The 15,943-nt window shown below is 39.4% G+C and overlaps 1 long non-coding RNA gene across 1 annotated transcript in view; it reads right to left on the bottom strand.

Annotated features, from left to right (window-relative positions):
* The window catches only part of LOC111179216 (uncharacterized), a 163,094-nt gene that overhangs the window by 33,820 nt on the left and 113,331 nt on the right, over positions 1 to 15,943 (bottom strand). The window lies entirely within an intron of this gene.

Below are 15,943 nucleotides of genomic sequence, written 5' to 3'. Positions count from 1 at the left end.
GATTTTGAACCTAAATACTACATGACGTGGGAATTGCCAGGAATATCTCATATAGCCCAACTTAGCAAATATCCAGTAGGGTTTTTCATTGGTTCTCCTGTTTGTTGTAACCCTCATTTTCATCAAGGCCAAAGTCAGGTTTTAGAATATTTAAATTTTAAGTTGTTAAAAATTTTTGTCAATTGATTTGTGTTAACTCCCTTTTATCTCTCACCTGCTCCTACACTTGGGGAGCAGTGCAGAGCCAGACTTACTATTGTGTGTTAAAGAATTTATTGATTTATTTTACAGCAAGACCTATGATATGGTCCCAGTCACAGGCAACAGAAACAGTCAATCCCTACTGAGGAATGAAATTATTTAGAAGTTTCTCTGTAAAGAAATACAATCAGCTTTCCTGCAAGGATCGTTTTCTCTTCATCTAGAAATTTACATATTTATACAAAACCCACAGACATTTTTATCTTTGCTCTCTCTTTTGACTCCATCCAGGTTTCCAGTGAGATAGTCCCTAATTAAGTGTGGAAATTAGACTTTTATATGCACTTCCTGCTATAAATGTGACATGATATCAAAGGGTTTGTTGTTCTCAGTAATCTCATTTGGCTCCAGCATAGTTCTTTGAGATAATACCCTTGCTAGCTGGTTATATTCCAGATATGTGCAAACCATATTATGCTTCCCTAATCTAAATTATGCAAAGAACCAGACCCTTATTTCCACTATATTGTATAGACACTTGTTTTTATTAAATTGACATCAGTATTTCATCATCTTTGAACTTCTGATTCTGTTTTCAGCTTAAACTTTTTCCCCTCAGGTTTTAAAGTCTACTTCTTCCTACAACATTTTTGAACTAGGACGTATTAATACATTATATGGCTAATTTTGCTGCACATTATGTTCCTCTTCTTTCTCCAACATTCTCTCATTATTGTTACACTTTATTTTTTAAATTATATTTTCATAGTAGGTCAGGGGGTTCTGCCATGGAGTAACATCTTAAGGACTGGGAAGTTTTAATATCACTGTATCTGCAAAGGAAACCATGAAAAAATTGAAAAGACACCCCACAGAATGGGAGAAAATATTTGTAAATGAAGCGATCAACAAGGGATAAATTTCCAAAATATACAAACATGCAGCTCTATATCAAAAACCAAACAACCCAATCAAAAAACAGGCAGAAGATCTAAATAGACATTTCTCCGAAGAAGACATACAGATGGACAAAAAGCATAAGAAAAGATGCTCAATATCACTAATTATCAGAGAAATGCAAATCAAAACTACAATGAGGTATCACCTGACACCAGTCAGAATGGCCATCATCAAAAAGTCTACAAACAATAAATGCTGGAGAGGGTGTGGAGAAAAGGGAACCGTCTTGCACTGTTGGTGGGAATGTAAATTGATACAGCCATTATGGAGAACAGTGTGGAGGTTTCTTAAAAAACTACAAATAGAACTACCATATGACCCAGCAATCCCACTGCTGGGCATATACCCTGAGAAAACCATAATTCAAAAAGACACATGCACCCCAATGTTCATTGCAGCACTATTTACAATAGCCAAGACATGGAAACAACCTAAATGTCCATCGACACAGGTATGGATAAATAGGATATGGTATCGGGTTGGCCAAAAAGTTCGTCTGGTTTTGAGTAAAAATAAAAGACACATTTTTCATTTTCACCAATAACTTTATTGAACAACATATTCATTAATCAAAAGAACTTTTTGGCCAACCAATATATATATACAATGGAATATTACTCAGCCATAAGAAGAACGAAATACCATTTGCAGCAACACGGACAGACCTAGAGATTATCATACTAAGTGAAGTAAGTCAGACAGAAAAAGACTAATATATGATATCACTCACATGCAGAATCTAATTTAAAAATGATACAAATGAACTTATTTACAAAACAGAAAGAGACTCACAGATTTCTAAAACAAACTTATGGTTACCAAAGGGAAAATGTGAGGGGGAGGGATAAATTAGGAGTTTGGGATTAACATGTACACACTAAGATATATAAAATAGATAACCAACAAGGACCTGCTATATAGCACAGGGAACTGTACTCAATATTCTGTAATAACCTATATGGGAAAACAATCTGAAAAAGAAAGAATATATGCGTATGTATAACTGAATCACTTTGCTGTACGCCAGAAAGTAACACAACACTGTAAATCAACCATACTCTAAAAAATTAAAAATAAAATAAAATAAAATCACTGTATCTTTTCTAACCAGTTTAATGACCAAGAAACTATTCAGCCCAATCTATATTTTAGTCGTTCACAGTAGAGTTGTAAACCAAACAGCTGTGGGTTGTCACTGATATAAGTTACATAAATGCATACTGGGAATCCATTAGACATTGGTAGACATTCTTAAATAAATGAATTACTTCAATATTACCACCCTTTCAGAACCAAGGACAGTTACACTGACACCCCCCCACACACACCCCATCTTTGACCTGATCTCAAAAGTTGGGAGTATAAAATGAAAAATCTAAAGGCTCTTGATTATGTAGCCTTGCTTAATGCTTTAAAGTTTTAAGCATCCTGTCCTTTCAGGAGAACTATGCAGAATGTTGGGGTTTGTGCTAATCCTTCAGAAAGCTTGCCTAGGAACCTAATAGGAGTCTATTAACTTTAGTAGATTGACCAAGCCCACTACTATCCTAGAGCCCTTGTGACTGAGGAGACTGGCTTGAGAGGCCCATTTGTGTCTGTCTCAAAGAGCCTAATATCCTGGGAAAATTTAACCGCCCTTGGCTTGGATCTGGCGACAGTAAATTTTGAGGCTTATTTAGCTTAACAGAAATCTTATAATTCTATGCAATTAAGTGTGAGTACACTAGAAAGGCTGAAGAGAGGAGAAGATAGGAGATAAGTGTTTCCCACATTTTCTAGGTGAAAAAAATGTGCAAATAATTTTGAAGAGATAGAGATTTGTGGTCAATTTGATCTGGAATATGATGGGAGCCCGTCAAAGCAATGAAGAAAAAAAGTGTAGCCACAGCAATATGCAAAGAAAGGTTATGTTACCTCTGTCACAAGACATATGAATATTTCACCGTTAGGTAAAATCATCCTTTATTAGATCCTTCCATGGATTTCTGATGAGCTTTTATCACCCAAGGTAAAGTGTGAGGACAAGAGACCTGAATTAGGTCCTTGGCATATTCCAACCAACTTTTTATGCTGGATTTGTATTATCCACCCTCGTTCTCCCAAATAATCACCTCTCCCTCTCTGCCCAACCTCCCCACTGTCATTGTATTCCTGTGGATTTTGTAACTGGGATGTTCCCTTTCATATGAAAATGTAGCTGGTATCTCTTTGCAAAAGAGATAAGACTAATTGGTTACTTTAACAATCACTTAGTTGTTGAGTCTAGCAGGAAGGGCTGGTTTTTTGGCAGGAAACAGAATTACGTGCTCAAATTCCCAGGCTGTTAGCTAGCAGATGTATGTTCAAATAGAAGAACAAAGAACCTTCTGGAACAAAGTTGAGAGCTCTGGCTATGTTGTCAGTTGGAAGGGGAATCTGACTGCTTTGGCTCAGAGGCAAATGCTCAACTCCATGTGCTCTGACTTTCTGTACCAGTCCCCTCACCTTTCCAACCCCATGCTTCCATCCTGCCGAGAAGATATCACTCTAAAGGGGACACATACGGCTACAAATTCAAATGTTCACCTCACCACGTGCTTGTGCATGTTTATCATTGGGCTAATTACATTAGGCGGCATCAGGTGCTTTCCACCTGGCCTTTCTTTGTGGCTGTGTTACAATCCTATCTCCCCGTTTACAAGACAGGCTCAGGCAGGTCACTGACTGTCTCCTGGCCCCAGTCAGTGGAAAAAGGCCAGCATTCCCTACACAAAGAGCCAACAACCTGTTTCTTGGCATTTGGTTTCTGCTAGAATAAACCCTCCTTTTCAGAATCTTTTACCTTTATGGTATCAGGGGGTAACTAAGAGATCGATATGGCTTGAAAGTGCTCTAGATATTGCTGATGCCGTCTTATATTCATAAAAACTGTAAAATGTTTATGAAATTTTTCCACTTGGTAAAATCTATTATAGCTTCATATCTTCTTCACACTCGAACCACTTTTACCGTCTCCATTTGTCACTTGTCTAGTCTAAGTCACCATCAAATCCCACCTATCTAAATGTCTTTGCCTCCTACCTAGCCTTTGGAATCTACTTTGGTTCCACTTCAGTCTAATCTCAACCCAGCAGCCAGGGTGATCCTGCCATACCACGTCATATTTCTGCCCAACAACAGTGGCTTCCTAGCACACTCAGAATAAAAGCTGAAGTCCTTATGGTCATTCATGATGCTCTTTATGACCTAGCCCACTAGCAAACTCTCTGGCTTCAGCTCCTATTTTTTTTTTTTTTTTTTTTTTGGTCACTCAGCTCCAGCCCTACTGTCCTCATTGGGGTCATCTGGGCAGGCTCCCATTGCAGGGTCTTTTAAAAGAAATTATTTTATTTATTTTTATTTATTTATTTATTGGCTGCCTTGGGTCTTTGTTGCTGTGCATGGGCTTTCTCTAGTTGCAGTGAGCGGGGACTACTCTTCATTGCGGTGCACATGCTTCTCATTGCAGTGGCTTCTCTTGTTGTGGAGCACGGGCTCTAGGAGTGCGGGCTTCAGTAGTTGTGGTCTAGGTGCGTGGGCTTCAGTAGTTGTGGCACATGGGCTCAGGAGCTGTGGCGCACTGGCTTAGTTGCTCCATGGCATGTGGGATCTTCCTGGACCAGGACTCGAACCCGTGTCCCCTACTGTAGGGTCTTTGAAGGGCTGTTTCTTCAGCTTGCCTTGCTCTCCCCTGAGAGAGTCACAGGGCTCACTTCCTCCCTTCCTACTCTGCTCATTTTTTCTCCTGTGCTTTTTTTCTCCTTAGCATTCATCATTATATATTTTTACTTGTTTATACTTTTATTGTCTTTCCTACTATGATGCAAGCTTCATTTTCCCCCTAATTTCCTATGTTTTCCCTGTGAATTTTCCTCTCTTATTAGCACTTGGCATTCTTTGAAGCATTCAATGTGATATCTTTGCATCAAAGCTATAATTTGGGGGGTTTTCCCCAGCTTTATTGAGATATTATTGACATATAACATTGTGTAAGTTTAAGGTGCACAATGTGTTGATTTGATACACTTACATATTGTGATTTGATTATCACCATAGCATTAGCTAAAAGCCCTATCATGTCACATAATTACAATTTTGTTTTTCTGGCGAGAACATTGAAGATCTACTCTCTTAACTTTCAGTTGTATAATACAGTATTATCAGCTATAGTCACCATGCTGTACATGAGATCTCCAGAACTTATTCATCTTATAACTGAAAGTTTGTAGTCTTTGATTAACATTTCCCCATTTAAAGCTATCAGTTTGGATTTCCTTTCCCCCAGGTCTAATTTCAATAGACCAAACAAATATCAAAATCACAAAAATCCTTTATACTACTGAGGGGGAGATGAAACATTCTAAGATAAAGAGAGAATAGATTTTCACCAGGCAGTCTGTTTAACAGGTCAAGAAATACAGGATAACAGAAAGCAGAAATACTACTTAGCATAGAAAAAGGATGGGAAAGACATTCAAACCAGAACAAATTAACTCCAGCCCCCTGTTGTGAAAGTTAGGATAACAAACCAGCTCCTTCCAATTTATGAACAAATTCTCAACAGTGGTATAACTCTTGGAAAATCTCAGGCTTCTTGGTCTTAGATACTTCCTGTCTGACTGGGTCCACTTTTCTGTAGACTCCTACATACTTAAATATCCAGATGTGCATCTGGATGAGTGTCAAAGTCAAGATAAGAAGGATTGCTTTCAGTTATGTCTCCTGACCCTTAGAGATGAAACTGACCCCTATTTGACCAAATTTATACAACTATCCTTTTCCCTATGACTTTGGGGGTCACAGCCTTTTTCTGAGGCTTCTTCTGTGGGAATGGGTGAACATTAGATTTTGTCATTATTTTTCCTTATTTGACTTTTTAAAATTTGGGGAGTAATCTTGTGCCCAATAATCTATAGGAGTATGCTGTCTCAACTCTTACTTACAAATTAATTTGTCAAACACTTTTACTTTAGTGAAGAGATCAAACTAGCTAGGATAGAGAAGTTTGCCCCAAACACTACTATCAATGGTCTTTATTTTTGCTCTTGTACCCTTTCCAATCATTTTGAAAAATCATTGCCTCAAAGATTTTTGTTTTCAGGGAAAAATCATCATAATATTAAACAGCTGCAAAGCATTTAATTTCTGGCACATTGTAAGAATTGACATTTAAAAATGAAACTACTACAACATTCTTCTAAATGTCTTATGAGAAATCAAATGCTATAATTTTATAACTACCATAACCCATTTAAAATATATTAATATACTCTTCTTTAACATTTAGAAAATTTCCATTGTTCCTTTTTTCCTTGTTAACTCATATTTCTAGTCTACTATACTCCCAAAGATGTTTATTCTTGAATAGTAGATTTTGTGCTTGAAAAATATTTTGTTGATCATTGTATCATGCTTGTCTGTAACAAAATATGCATATAAGTTGAAATTTAATTTTTAATTTTCTCTAACCATGAGACTTCAAATGTTATGAATTTTTTCTGGGTTGAGTTACCATTATAATTTTTAGTAACACATTCTTGATCAAAACAACACAATTATACTAAAAATGTTAGTGAATTAAACATAAAGAGTAAACTTTTAATTGAAAAATCTTCTTTAAATGAGAAGAATAATGATCAAACTTTTCTTAGGCTTTTAGTGAAAGGGAACTGTATTTACTGCTAAAAACTAATTATACATTATTACATTAAACATTTTATAATATGAAATTTTATGAGGATTGACTGTAATTGGAATGCATTATATAATATTATATATACAAATTTCCAAGTCCTACCTCCAAAAGATTCTAATTCAGTAGTTTACCCCCTGACCCTTTGAGAAGCACCAATTTTGTAAAACCTACTAAAGATTTGGGTCCTAATTCTAAGTGCAAATGATAGTCCTTGAAAGATTCTAAGTTAAGGGCTGACATGATCAGAACTGTGGCAAGAGCATATGAAGAGTAGATTGCTGAGGGCCAGAAGAGGCTACAGAGACACCAAGTGGAAATTATTTCAGTAGTCTAGGCAACAGATGACAATGGTGGCTTAGGACAGGGTTGAAGTATTCATGATGGAAATAAACAGGTATGTGCAAAATACATTCTAGAAGTAAAGTTGAACACAGTGTGGTCATTAATTGAATGTGGAACGTGAGGTGGAAACAAGTGTCAGAGGTGACTCTGGATTTCAGGTTTAAGAAACTGAGTGATGATATAATTTACTGAAATCTGGAATACCTAATGTGGAACAGTTTGGGAGGTGGAGAAAGATCATGGTTTCCGTTTTGTACATGTCTGTTAGACATCTATGAAACTGTAGTTGGTCAGCTATACCAGCATGGAGCTCACAAAAATAGGACAAACTAAAGCAGTAGTTCTCAAACTTTAGTGAGCACCAGAATCACCGGTGGAGCTTGTTAAACTGAAGGTTACTAGACCTCACTCTCAGGGTTTCTAATCTCACAGGGTTGTGGGGAGAAGGGGCAGGAATTTGAATTTCTACCCAGGTGATGCTGTTGCTGCTGGTTCAGGGATCACATTTTGAGAACCACTGAGGTAGAGCTTCCTATTTGGGAATCATTGGTACATGAATGGTATCTGAAGCCATAGGAATGGGTGAGATTACTAAGGGAAAACGGAGTGTAAGGAGACCAAAAATGGAGCGGTAGTGAGCTTCAAAACTTAAATGACCAGTGGAGGATTGAGAGTAGCCCCAAGAGAGTGAGAAGATGAGACTGAGAAGTATGAAGGAAGTAGATGAAGGGTGTTATTCTATTCACCCAACCTCTTATAGGTCTGTGTAGCCCTATAGAATTTGCCAGAGCCATCACTAAGAAAATTCACTGAAATAATGAATAAATGTTCTTTGGAAGCAGAGACTACCATCTGGGACTGAAAAACTCCAACACTGCTTTCTGTTTCCCTCAGCTGAAAATTAGGAAGCCAAATTATGACCTAAGAGCTAAGGAATTTAGGTCTGTTAGGAGAATGGACACAGTCTTACATGGAGGACAACACCCATCCAAATCACTCAGGATCATCAACATGCAGACAATCTTTAACGTGTGAATCTCTTGAAATCTCATCTGGCCCCGTGAGTTCTATTTCTATTATGCCAGTGTTAGGGGTGAGCTGCCTCTGCATCCTTACAATGTTAAGGGAGAAGCTTGGTCCCGGAAGGGAAAGAAACCACCCCTTGTCTCCTCCCTGCCCCCTTCCTGAAGGGCCCAACACTCTTCCTGACATCTGCTGCTTTTTTCACTGTTTACAGTTAATTCTTTTCTCATAAACTCAAAAATATTAGCCACAGGGTTTATTTACTAATGTTTAACTGATATTCAAGCAGGAATCTCAAGAGAAATTGACTTCCAACCCCATTGAGGTCTTCTGTGACATCAAGGATGGCCAACTGGACACTTAAGCCATGTCCTTGGTGACATCTGTTGCATGACTGAAGTCCCTGGCAGAAAGTTGTTATCATCAACTCCCAGAGACCAAGGGGAAGTTCTGTTTGTGATCCTCTCTTTCAGAATCACCAGGCTGGTCTAGGGGTAATTTTAGCATCTCTAATCATAGGTAGAATTCACTTGAACTCCTGACTTTTTCTGGCTCTTTGTAACCCCATGGGTCAGGACCGCCCACATGTAGCAGGCGATTTGCCCACATAGAGAAAGCACAAAGCAAGCAGCCTCTGCCTTAACAGTGAAGTCCTCCAGCCATACTTTCAGATGCTTCTCTTGCCAGTCTGTCTTGCCACTCTCTGGACCCTGCCTACAATTCTTCCCCTGTACACGGATGGAACAGCCTGCCACCCACGTCTCCACTCTTGGGTCCACCCACCTTCCTGACTGCCTGCCCACCTGCTTGCCTGAGCTATGGCTCTAGCTTTATCTGCTCTTCTGACACATGATTTTTGGTTTGAGGTTGTTGTTATTGTTGCTGTTTTTGTATAGAATAAACTTTGCAGCGGTTTTGGGGGTTACGTTCTATTTGCAATTTGAGAATTGCAAATTTGACCCATAACCTCTCCTCCCTCTTTTATTTTAGTTTCAATTATAAGTAGCAAGTGTGAAATCAATGTTCTCCTGCAACTCACATTATACAATAAATATAAAAACTATTTTTGGTAAACTGGGCAATTTTAAAATGCAGCTGTAGTTGATTTCTGAGGCAAATTTAAAGGATTTCTGAGGCAAACGTTTACATATCATAAAGGATTCATTTATGCTATGAATTCTTTCCCCCAGTGTACATTTTTCATACATTTAGACTGGATCTTCTTAAAGTGGAGCATTCTGGCAACATGAGAATAACTTTTGTCCTTCATAATCCTTCTTGTCCTTATGGAAGGAGGATAATTCCAACCTAATTGGACATTACTATAGGACTTGCTACTATAAAACCTAGATGTAGTGGAAAAAACCCTCTCCACGGCCTCCCAGCTGCTCCAGCATACGCTAATCTTTAATCCTGAACTGGTGTCTTCTGGTTGATACAAATGTCAAGAGTAATAAACTTCTATGTAGATGATGTTTTCTGCCTGAAGGCCCAAAGTATCTAGAGTAACACCTGGACTTTTTACATCAAACAACCAGAATGTGGCACAATGAAACCAATCATCTCTGTCAAGTTAATGAATATGCCAACTAATAAATGCAGAGTCCATCTGCAGCAGTTGGTACTGTCTGAAATGAGTGCATCATCTGTGCCCCAGTTTAGTGCAGGGGCTGAATATAGAAATGGCCTATATACCACTCACATTTTCTTCCACACAAAGAAGACTATGCTTATGTTGACACGACAGCAAAAGGAGAATATTCTCTCCTTCTTGGAGTCATCAAAGTGCCCCAAGTCTTCCCACATTTCCCAATGACCCCTACATGAACAAATCCTTTGAATCCACCATTTTTGAGATGTGCTGCTAAAGTAACACCCACCAATTTCCCCCCCTCCAATCTAAGTTTCTGGGAGGCAAAGTTGCTGGACCCTGGAGTTTATTGATGATGTGATAGGGTCAGGGCAAACATGGGGTTAGCCCACTATCATAGTTGCATATGACCAGAACTAATAGATTAATAAATATCAATTTTCACCAATCACTAAATACTTAAGTTCCAGCACATCTACATTCTAAACTTACTTTAAAAAGATACTGAATTATAATCATCCTGGGGTCATAGAGTGTATCAAATGTTTCTTTGTAAATCCCAAAGCACCTCCTATAGGGAACTGCACATAACAGGTATACAATTAATCCTTAAGATAAGCATAGAATATCAGAGCTGAACCCCAGGAAACCCTTAAAAATGTTCTAGTCCAACACTTCTAAAGCTAGGTAAGTCAATGCCTTCTGATCAAGCCTACTCAAACGTTGGGATGTTTTAATGTACTGAATAAAAGGAGGAATAAAAAACACTGGAAAAATTTTAAAAGCCACAAACACAAAAGTATAGCATTTTGAGAGGGACAGCATTTTAGTGATCAAAGTCAACATCTTAAACTCTACGATCAACTATCATAATCACCCCCCCGCATGTGCCTACAATTCACTTGCCACTCTCTAGCTTCGTATAATTCCCTTGGCTAAACTACAACCATGCTTAAACCCATCTCTCCCACTAGTCCATGTTCTGCTGAATACGCATGAGTAAAATATAGATCTATGCTGACTGGTCACCCTCTAAGTTCCTCAACCTCAGAGGCCTCCTACGATTATATAGCAATCATTCTACCCCTAATCAATTCCTTCTCCCACTCTCTGGAGGCCTTTCATGCCTCTCCTCTCTCCTCAAAATGTCAAGTGTTCTCCCTATCCTTATTCACAGTGATCACCTTGCTTCCTATTTCACTGAGAAATTAGATGTAATCAAAAGAGAAATTCCCTAGTTCTCCAACTATATCTACCCAACTGCCTGCATCTGTGCACATAAGCTGTCCTTACACCTAAGGCCAAACCCTCCACTTGTACATTAGTTCCATCCTTCTTTGCCTGCTTAAGAAAATTATTTAGTAATGTTTCCTTTTTCTTTTTTATCATCAGTTTTTCCCCCTACTGGATCATTACCATGACCATATACACAAAACTGTTTCTCACAGTTTAAAATAACCCCTTCTTGGGCTTCCCTGGTGGCGCAGTGGTTGAGAGTCCGCCTGCCGATGCAGGGGACAAGGGTTCGTGCCCCGGTCCGGGAAGATCCCACATGCCACGGAGCGGCTGGGCCCGTGAGCCATGGCCGCTGAGCCTGCGCGTCTGGAGCCTGTGCTCCGCAATGGGAGAGGCCACAACAGTGAGAGGCCCGCGTACCTCCAAAAAAAAAAAAATAACCCTTCTTGATCCCTCATCCTGTTTCTACTACTGTCTGATTTTTCTCATTTAGTTTACAATAAAACTCTTTGGAAAAATTGTGTATACTATCTAGCTCTGATATTTCTCCTTCCATACTCTTCAAACCACTTCTACCTATACCATTACAGGTAATATTTTCTTAAGGTTACATTGCTAAGTACATCTCATCCTCATTTCTAATGATCTCTCAATGGCATCTGACATAGTCGATTACTCTCTCCTCTCTTCAAATATTTTCACTTGGTGTGATAGCTTATCTTCAAAGATAGCTGATCAATTCTTTTTCTTCCTGTACATGCATGTCACTCCCCCACTGAGAAATGGTGTCTGTTCCTCCACCCCCTTGAATCTAGGCTAGCTTGTCAACGCTTTGAATAACAGAATATGTTTTGACTAATAGAAATAACACTTTAAGTTCCAGACCTAGCCTTTAAGAGAACTGGCAGATCCTTTTCTCTGCCTCTTAGAGCTGTGAGATGCCATGTAATAAACCCAGGAGGCCACATGGAAGAGTTCTGAAGTGCCAGACATGTGGTTAAGAACCCATTTTGGCCTTTCAGCCCAACCAAGCTTTCAGTGACTCCAGATACAGCCAAGATCTGACTGCAACTGCATGAGTGATATCAAGCAAGAACTACCTAGTTGGGGCTTCCCTGGTGGAGCAGTAGTTGAGGGTCCGCCTGCCAATGCAGGGAACACGGGTTCGTGCCCTGGTCCGGGAAGATCCCACATGCCGTGGAGTGGCTGGGCCCGTGAGCCATGGCTGCTGAGCCTGCGCGTCCGGAGCCTGTGCTCCGCAGAGGGAGAGGCCACAGTGGTGAGAGGCCTGCATACCTCAAACAAACAAACAAACAAAACAAAACTACCTAGTTGAGCTCAGTCAGTTCATACAGCCTTGATGTATAGTAATAAGTTGTTGGTCTAAGGCACAAAGTTTTAGGTTTGCTTATCACACAGCAATAAAAAATTGTGTCACCATATTTGGCAGGTGTGTAAACATTGCCTCTAACTAGAGGGGGCTTAATTGACCAAGGACCCCCAACTACTGCCTATGAAATCCATTGTTATACTTGCATAGAGTATAAGGCCAAGCCTCCAAATGGCTGCTTGTGGCAGGGCTATCAAGACAGGCTCATTCCTGGGAAACCAACACCATTCAGATGGTTGACTTTGGCTTGAGAACTTCCCAATGGACTTGCTGAACCCACTTTAAACTGCAGCCATTCAACCCCTACCTCCCCAACCTTCTTCGCTTGTGGATAGACTATCATTGCAGCCTCTCAGCTGTCCCAGACATATGTGGCTCCCTCCTCTACTTTCTCTCATAGGCATTTCCCATAATAAAATACTTGTATGTTTAATTCTATCTTGGCTTCTGCACAGAGAACTCGGGTTAACATACCACATTCACCTGGCTCTCCTCCTACCTCTTCAATCACTGCTTTTCAGTCTCTTTCTTTGGTGTCTCTTCATTTCCCTATAGTCAAAGTGTACATGTGCCCTAGGACTTGGTCCTTGGACCTCTCTTTTCTAGCCATACTCATTCCCTTGGAGATCTCGTCCAATACCATGGCTTTTGGAGATATGTATATACCTCTGAACCAGACCTCTCCCCAGAACTCCAGACTTGATATCTCACTCAAATGTCTTATGGGAACCTCTCAAATTTAACATGTCCAAAACTGCACTAGTGGCATCTCCCCCTAAACTTGTTCCTTTCACATTCCTCACCATCTCAGTAAATGGCAACCTCATCCTTCTACATGCTGTGGTCATTCTTGATTCTCTTCCTCACATGTCACCCCGGTCACCAATAGATCCTGTCATCTATAACTTCAAAATATATCCAAAATCTGCCCACATCCCACCACCTCCCTTGATACTGTCCTGGTCCAATGCACCATCATCTCATCCGGATCATTGCCACAACCTCTAACCTGGTTCCCTGCTATTCTTCTTGCCCCTTCTTCACCTTATTCTCAGAACAGCTGCCAGAGCAATCGTGTTAAAACTTGTCAGATCATGTCATTCCTCTGCCTCAAACCTTCATTTACTCAAAAATCTCGCCTTACTCCGAACAAAAGACAAAGTCCTCATAATGATGTATAGACCCTTCCATGATCAGGCCCCTACCACATCTCTCCTCTCCTCCAATCGCATTGGTTTCCTTAATGCGTCTCAAATCTGCCCACTTGCCCCCACTTCAGAGGGCCTTTGCACTGGCCTTCTGCCTGGAACGTTCTTCTCCCTATACCAGTCCCTCACTTCTTTTCAGTTTTTATGCAAATGTTAATTTCTCAACCAAAGCTTCTCTAGCCACCCTCTCTAAAACTGTAATTCTCCAGGAGCCTTCATATTCCCCCTTCCCTATTTTAATTTTCTCCTTAGCACTAGTCACTATCTAATGTAATCTATATTTTGTCCATTTATCTGGTTGTCTCCCCAACTATTACTGCACACTCTATGAAGGAAGAGATTTTTATATTTCTTTCTCTGCTGTTTCTCAGCACTTGGAATATTGTCTGTTACACAGAGGATGCTCAGTAAATATTCAATGAATAAATTAATTTTCTAAAATAAAATAAATACATGAGCAAAATTTCACTGTCTGGCACATATAAAATGCTCAATAAATTTCATGGAATTAATGAATTCTTTTCCTAAGATAATTGTTTTAAAAGAAAACACATGAGTGAAATTTCATTGCAGTGAACCACAGACACAAAATGCTGTTTGTTTTACTGCAGTTGCATAGGGTATATCATTCTGTAAGTGGATCATAACTGAGGCTTGGGAATCTTTTCATTATGGAGATATTTTCAAAATAATGGCCTATTTCTTGATATCCAATGTATAATTTCTGTTTCTTGTCACTGATCTATTGGATTTCTTATCCTTGATTGTTCATCACGGTGGAATTTAAAGCAAAACCAAATTCCCTACTTTATTTAGAAGAATGCAACTCCAACTTAATTTATTTTGCAGTGAAATTCATCCGTTTAGGTAGAATATGCAGACTTAATAAAGGAGAGAAAGAAAAAGGAAGAAAGGATATGCCCAGAATATTTTAAACTCTTTCTTCTCTCATCCCTATAGATGCGGAAGGTACATCTTTAATCACTTGAGCCTTTGAGTAGTTTTTGGTGCCAAAAATCTCACTCCTCCTTCCTCCCACTCTTCTTGACATATATTTAAAACAGCCAAATGCAAAAGAAACTCACCATATCTTCACAAGGGGAGGAAGCTGTGCATTCCCTTTACTGTATCCTGGGATATTTTTAGCAGATTTAAAGAACAGTTTTTGACAATGGCAAAATAGGACTCTTGGAGAACTAGTTATTTAAACCCCTGCTGAATGTATCCTGACAAAAAATAGAGAGTTTTATTAATTAGATAGCCTGAGGAGAGAATTAAATCTTGCGTCACCACCCTGAGTGCCAAAATAAGTTGAAATCTTCAAACTTAGCCATGTAATTAGAGGGTCCCAGTGAGAGAGCCAGAGTAGTCACTATTCATACTGAAGAACCTGGCTGGCAGCATGCGTTAGTGAGAGAAAACTGCAGCAGCAAGTTCAGAAGGACAAAGAAAAAATGGGTGTCATTGAAAATGTGTGTGCCTGACTTCAATCTCCAAAACACCAGGACAGGGAATCGGAGTTTACTGCTGTGACATTGTCTTTGTAAGTTACACTGAAGAATTTGTGCCATTATCTGCACAAAGGTTTAAAGAGGAAAAGTTTTAATTGCCCCACTACTTTCTAAGGACAAAAAGATAGCGATGAGAAATCAATGGAATTCTTTCCCAAGCCCCAGCAGGCAATAGCTTTATCTAGTGAATTTCATGCAACTTCAAATATTATCTAGAATCAAGTACCATGTTTTAGTACCCATAAATGAGAGTGCTTACTTATCAGAAATATGACTTATCAGAAATTTTTCAAGTCATTTGCATTTTAAAGGTCTAAGGAATTTTAATCGCTGATCAGTTTTAACCCACGCTTCCTGCATGTGTGCATAAGCATACACCCTCAACTTTGCCACCCTGATAAAAATTCTTTCTTAAGCTCTTACTTTCATGTGTTTTTAAAATGGCTCAGCTCTCCCGCAGCTCTCATCAGCCTGCCTTCCCAGGTGGTCCCCCTGCCTGGGAAGATGAAAGGCCCTCTTCACCTCAGCCAGGGCTCCCATTTCTGCTTTCACAGTAATGGAAAATAACTTGAGGGTGAAAAGGAACTGAGAATCACCTTGAGCTGACCTTGAGCTGGCAGAAGGCACTTCCTCACAGGGACTTTTCCAGCTCTCATGTGGCTTTCATTCTCATTTGGAAAAGCCACCAAATACTCAAATTTCTTTAATTAAAATACATTTTACTTACTTATATCTAACCAGTCATTATAGAATGTAGGGAACCAACTT

Source organism: Delphinapterus leucas, chromosome 9 (assembly GCF_059928025.1).
Source record: "Delphinapterus leucas isolate spDelLeu-1000000601 "Yukka" chromosome 9, BTC_Dleu_Yukka2, whole genome shotgun sequence".
Classification (NCBI taxonomy): Eukaryota; Metazoa; Chordata; class Mammalia; order Artiodactyla; family Monodontidae; genus Delphinapterus; species Delphinapterus leucas.
This window is presented reverse-complemented; position numbering and strand designations above follow the sequence as displayed.